The following is a 6,961-nucleotide window of genomic DNA, read 5'->3' as shown; positions in this document are numbered from 1 at the left end:
TAAGAAATGGGAAATTATTTTGGAAGATCCCAAAAAAGAGTGGGAAATTTAAAAGATTTGTTCCATGGTGCGTTCAAGAGCTATCGCAACAACAGAGACAAAAGTCCCAAAAAGATTATTTCTGGTTGTATAGAGTTTTGAAGAAAAAATCAGTAACATTTGAAAGCGTCAAAAAAATTATAAAAATCAATAATTAAATTAAGCAGAACGTGGCTAAATGTAAATACAATTTGTTGGCAATTAGTTCCACCTTTAAATCTTGAGTCAAGATTCATTAAATATTCTACCCACAAGAAATTAATTTAACCATAACCAACTTTGTTGCCAATTAACATTTCACTGACAAAACGAAGCCACCATTAACTGAAATTGATGTTTGTCGCAGCGCTCTCATAAAAGACCCACAGAAATGATGATAATTTCACGGCAATTTGAGCCGAGACCCATGTGGCATGTGCCGCCGCAGATACATGCATATGTACATAAATATGTACATATGTATAGGTGTGAGATGTGGCAGACTTATAGTCGCATCTTTAGGTGTGCCGGCAGTCACCTGCAGCTTCTCCGCGTATTATGGCTTGGAGTGTGCTTCTTGTGTGGAGGGGCAGTCCGACCAAAGTGTTAATCAAATTATGAGGCAACATAAAGCAGCGGCGGAGTTCAACCAGGCGTATCACGATCTCTTTAACGCTTCAGCTACGCACGCCATTGGGTATACACACATAAATACATATGTATGGTATATCTATGTACATAAATCCATGATTAATTACAAATTCTGATCCACTGAAGGCGTCGATTAATCATGATCGTGTTGAAATTGAAATTGTAAAGTGCGAAAAGTCGAGCTTCGGGTGAGACGTGTGTCGCGTTAGTAAATGAAGATGTCTCCTTCTGCTGTCCATCTCATAGGAGAGACTCGATTGCCTCAGTGGATTGCCTCTATTGAAGACTGGGTGTGAGAAGACGCATGTGCGTCGTGCCTCACGTTGCATAAAACTCCTTTATTAAGCGATAGATAGCCGAACTGCGAGTTTGGATTGAACGAATTCCGGATGCACTAGAATTTGGAACTACGATCTGGCAATGGTTTGGCATTAGAAGAAAGAATGGAGGGTTTCATACCCCTCAAATTAATATACATCTAGCCTACACATTAATCCCTCTCCTAGTCCGTTTTCTACATCCAATATACAGATTTAACCCATCGATTACCCACTTTCCACACAAAGTTAATGTACCCTTTCTCACATGCTACAGAAAATCATCACAAGCCACGCGTTGACATTTTTTATGGCCGGTTCTGGTGCGTATTTGGCTTGGACTCGGTCGAGGTGTTGGAGTTTTAGATGGAGTTGGAGTTGGTCTTCCGATGGGGGAACAGAGCAGAGCAGCAATCCGTGCTCCGGGCGCTCCTTGAGTTTTTTTTTTTTGTTTTTGGTTTTTCTCACTTTTCCAGAACGTGGCCAAGTGTGGGCATTGGCGGTGACAGCTATGCAAATGCCTGGCCATTAAGTCGTTGACTGTTAGCAATGGCTTTTAATTAGCGGCTTGACTTTGGCCCCGACACAAACCTCGGCCTGGATCGTTCTGATCCCAAGAAAGGCCTCGGTATGGGAACAGGGACAGGGACAAGAACAGGGACAGGGACAGAGACAATGGATGAGACACCTACACTCGTTGTGGTTGACACTTTGACCATTGAGGAAAACGCTTGCTCGCATTTTGCCAATTTCCATGCATAAAGTTCGCATTGAACACCCTCACGCTTCGTGGTCATTTGCATTTAAATGCCATTGAGCCTCGCCAGAGGCTAAGCTGCAATGGGATGGGTTCAAACGGAGTGAAGATCTCGTTTGCAGCACTTCCTCCCCTCTCCTCTCCTCACCACCCAAGCCAACCCAACCCATTCCATGACAGAGAGCTAGAGAGCTTTTCCTATTCGGGTTTTCTTTTTGTATTCGTTTGGTTTTTTGGCCTGCCATGTTGGCCTGCCTCACGATTTCTTCATTGGCCTCCCGCCTCGTCCTCTGTCCTCTAGCCTCTGCCGCTGCCGCTACTGCTGTTGTTGCTTTTCAGCTTTTGTTTGTTTTACAGCTGCTCGCTTTGATTGAAAAATTATGCACTTGCCATGGCAATGGGCAACGCCAAATTTCCCCTCCAAAGAGAAAAGAAGAAGCGATTGAAGAAAAGGAAAACCCACTGCAGCAGCAGCACCACCACCAGAAATGAGGTGCTGAAACACCAAGCTACTTCCTGCGATGTGAAACTTTTGATGCTCTTTTAACTGGCCGGAAATGCAAGAGGAAATGCTGCCAATAATTTGAGAGAGATGAAAAGCATACAAAACAAATTGGGATATATATAAAAATTGTGTGAAAGATTTCCAGGAAGGAGTGTGAAATTCATGCATATAAAATTCCATAAAGCTACGAAAACACAGCTGCTGATTAGGATGGAAAAGAAATTCTTCCCCAGTCCAATTCCTCTGCTAAGCACCCATCATAGCCGAGAATCCTCAACTTCTGCATAGAGTACAATAAGGCAAACAGATAGACTGACAAAAGTTTGAATCTTAGCACTTGAAGCGACAGAGTGAACGTTTTCCCGCTTACCATTAAACATTTTCCATTTTCCGATGGCTGAAAGCGAGGACGGTGGCTTGTTACTTTTCATTTCGCCAACTCCTCCAGCTTGTCCTGCTCATTAGCAATTGCCCGGCATGGCGGAGGCATTCGGGACGGGATGGGACGGGACGGGACAGCTGTTGGCAAGTTTTCACCTAATTAAGCAAACAAACGTGTGGGAAATCGAGGCGGCCATCGTTTGTGCTTTTGGCCAAGATAACTTTCGCCCGGGTTCCCGACTCCCGACTCCCGACCGACGAACGCCGACCCGAACCGTTCAAAGCGACCCAATACGACACGCCCCATGTCCCGATGTCCCCAGTGTCCAATGTCCCCAGATTCCCAATAGCCCAGCGAGTGGAAGGCGAAACTAATTGCCACGAACATGGGGGCTAAGTAGCCGGAGGAATGCAGCCGAAAACATTTGTCTCTAATTGCGGGCTCAGCCCAATTGGGTAAAGCAAATTAAATTAAATGCAATCTAAACAAACAGCCAAAGCAGAGCAGCCCAGGCACAGTAAAACTGCAACTGCGACTGCAACGGCAACGGCAACACTGCCGCAAACAGGAAGAGCTCCAAAGAAGCAACAACAATTTGTGCAAAAATACAAATTGGAACATTTGTAGAGAGGCGCAGGCGTGTAGGCACTGTGAGAATTTATGGCCCTGGTGGGGTCACTGCCGCAATGGAATGGATAACATCTGGGCTGGCTGGCTGGCTGGATGGCTGAAGACCCAACTGAAGACCCAACGGAAGACCCAACCGACTGCGGATGGCTGCCTGACGCGTCGTGCGCAATGCGCATGCAAGGCCCAAACAAAACCGAAATGGCTAAGGACATTGACCAGGCCCCAAAAGACTCCCTCCTCGGTGTCTGCGCCAGAGCGATACAGAGAGATGGAAAGCCATTAGAAATTAGAGAAATGGTTCAGTACCGTTTGAAGATGCTTCGCTAGATTCGCCAGGTTCTTGTTGGCCACACAAAAGTGGTGGTGCCTCAGAAGACGAACACAACAGCAATAAAACAAAAACAGAAAACAATTAATAACTGGAATGTATCTCTGGAATCTCCAGACTCCAGACCTGCGGCAATTACAGAACCCAAAGGAGCATCTACCGGGGTCATTTCACTCAAAATCAATTTCACTTCAAAGATTCGGTAGTCGCAGATGAACTTTGACTTTGACTCTGGCTAAACGCGAGATGGAATCACATCTGACTTACATTAAATGATATTGAAGTGGGGACTGGAAAAATCTTCTAAGCTTACCTTCAGAATATCTGCGATCGATGCTGCATTCAGCTGGAAATTCCTTAAGGCTGTAACATGAAGATATCCTCAGGGTCAAGTGCCACCCAATCTGTGGTCCATGCTTCCAGGCAGAGTCTGATTGAATGCTGAAAGATAAAGACGTATTCATATTTAATCTGAAGAACAGTTTTGCTTAAATTGCACTGCAACTAGTCACACACACACATCATACAGTACACACAAATCCCTCGTTCAGTCTCCTGCTGGCATCACAGCAACATCTTCCTCAGGGTTCAGCAGCGCCCAAGCCCTGGTCAGCGCTTCCGCTTGGGCAAACTGTGAGACTTTTGCTTTTTCCTGCCTGCGCATGCGATGGCTGCGTATTCAATTTTTTAGGAGGATCACAGATCACAGCACTGGGCCCAAGCCCAAGCCCTAGCTGGAGGTGGGGGCGTGCGTGAAAATGGCTTGAGTGCACAAGGAAGGCCGCCGGCTGGCCACTCTCACGAGCAGCGGGCGGCGGCTGGAGGCAGGACAACAATCGCAGTAAGTGATTACGTAACCAGTGCATTGTTCCTGTTCATCTGTACTTCTTCTTTCATTGAACAACGCAATGGATGAGCCAGAGGTGGGTCTTCTACTTCGAGCTGGGAGAGCTTCGCTGCGCAGTGCTGCGGCTTATCAGGCACCGTGGGCGAGGCAGAATCAATGGTGGGCAGCAGCAGCAGCACCAGCACCAGCAGCGGAGTCCGTGCCAGTCAGAGGAAGCTGCTGCAAAATAATTTATTCACAGCCATTATGCACTGCGAATTTATGCCACTTCCTGGTGGAACAACTACAAATAGCCTTTTAAAATGCGATAAAAATAGCGCCAACGGGTCTACAGAGACAGAGAGAGAAGAAAATCCCCATAGAATGCAAAAGGAAGATGCTGCGACTGGTGTTGCTGATGCCTCTTCTGCCGCTGATGCTGCTGCTGTTGCACAATGGGTTCCAAGGATGGGGCGTGGTTCTGGCCACGGCAGGGCGCACACTCCCAATGACTTTTAAGCATGAAACCGTAAAATGGTTTTTCAATAAACAGGCAACTGGCACGGAGCATGGAGCACGGAGCAGGGGCAGAAGAGAGAACAGAACGAGAGGTGGGCAGACGAGCAGAGATCAGTGGAAGAGAACTAGACTCTGGGAAACGGGCGAAAACAATGCGACAAATATTTGAATATGTTAATTAGTTTGTTGTTCCTGTTGCCGTTTTCTGGGCACGATCAGTTCTTCGTTCTCCTTCTATCGCTGGCCGTGCATCGGTGCAGTCTAATTTCATGTGTTGCCATCTTGTTAGCAGCCCCACCAAGAGCACCAAGAGCAGCAAGAGGACCAGAGTCCCCAAGCTCCCAAGTCCCGAGATCCGAGAACCGTTTTGCATCTTCGCACTAGCGCAGAGGCTAACGAGGTTGCCGAGGCGACTCCGAATTGGTCTGGGACGCCTGCAAGTGCATTTTAGATTCATATTTATATTTATGATTGGTATGCAGGTTGGCCCACACACACAGCAAAACATGCACACACGAGGAGCAGAGCGTAGTGGACCCATCCATATGCAGTGGGCCAATAAAGCTGCCAATGAGCCGGGCTAAAAACAACTGACAGCATCAGCCTTATAGAGTCACACAGGCCACCAACGGCTCCAGGGGATCGGGATCTCACTTCTCGCGATTCTGCCCCTTCTACGATTTTGTGGCATTTTTGCCATTTGCACGCAAAGTCAAGTACAAAGTTGGGCTAACAGGGGATTACAGTGGGAATTGGCTATCAGAGAGTCTAACCAGCGGATGAGAACAGCAACAGCATAGAGCCTTATTACTACGATAAAGATCATTCATTCATTCTCATATGGAAATAAGAAGCGAAACTCCCACATTCAAATTTCTAGACCTATCCAATCTCTACTGTACATTCAACAGCTTGGGACTCACCTGTGGCATTCTTTGCGTGTGGATGCCGCTGTGGCCGCTGCCACTCGCCTCATCTCCCGCCATTTACCATCCCACCAGCCACAACTTGACTTCTCGAACACTGGCCAGGCTGTAGGTGTTGCCCGGGCCACAGCTGATGCCTTTGACAGCTACTAAATTCTGCTTTTGCTCGCGCGACGCACGTTCCTTGTCCAATTTTGGGCAGCGCGATCGCTAGCTTAGCTTGGAATATTCCTCTTTTCTTTTCAGTTTTGTTGTTGTTGTTGTTTAGTGTGTTTTTCGACTGGCGCTTATCGTTTGGCCATAAATTTATGCCGCCTCGTGGTTGTTGCGGCTGCCATGAGGAGGTCCTAGGCCTCCGCTGACCGTGACACGCAATGAAGTTGTTGTTTCGCCTCTTGTTGGAATTTCCGTGGCTTGTGGCATGTAGAATGCAATTAACGGCACTTGGCGGCTCAAGGGAAATTGACATTTCAACATAATTAGTTACTTGTTTTGCCTTAATTGCGTAGTTTGCGACTTGAAAATTAAAACAATGAAAAAATCCGCGATATACAGCGTGACCGCGGAATTTGCAAAATATACCGCAAATATACCTTAAATATAAAATCATTTTCCTCGACTTTGATGTTCTATTTAATATTACCAGCTAGTTAGGATTCTCAGCGCTTAAACTATAGTTTTGTCCAATTCATCAATCAATTTTCCACAAGATTGTCTGGTTTTCATGACTTATTTTTATTGGATTGATTGGAAAATAATATTACAAATAAAAGGGTCAAACAAAGAGATCAGCATTAAAAGTCACGTGGGTGGGAACGGAACATTCATAATGATTTTTTCTTAGACTGACAGGCTTTGTACCCTTTCGAATGTTTTCTAATATTCTTTATAACGAAATACGTTAAGATGGCTCTCCAACACAGATTGACTTGTTTTTGCATTGATTGGAGAGTAAGATTTCAAACATTTCCTCAATTCGAGGATATCCTTCCCACAAAGTGTACTAGAATGTTGAAATTTACTAGAAATTTATTGCAAACTTTTCGGCGTTAAATGATAATAGATCACATTTATTTATATTACGTTACGTCTTACATTTTTT

This window comes from Drosophila subobscura, chromosome O (genome assembly GCF_008121235.1).
Source record: "Drosophila subobscura isolate 14011-0131.10 chromosome O, UCBerk_Dsub_1.0, whole genome shotgun sequence".
NCBI classification, from domain to species: Eukaryota; Metazoa; Arthropoda; class Insecta; order Diptera; family Drosophilidae; genus Drosophila; species Drosophila subobscura.
Note: the sequence above shows the minus strand (reverse complement) of the source record.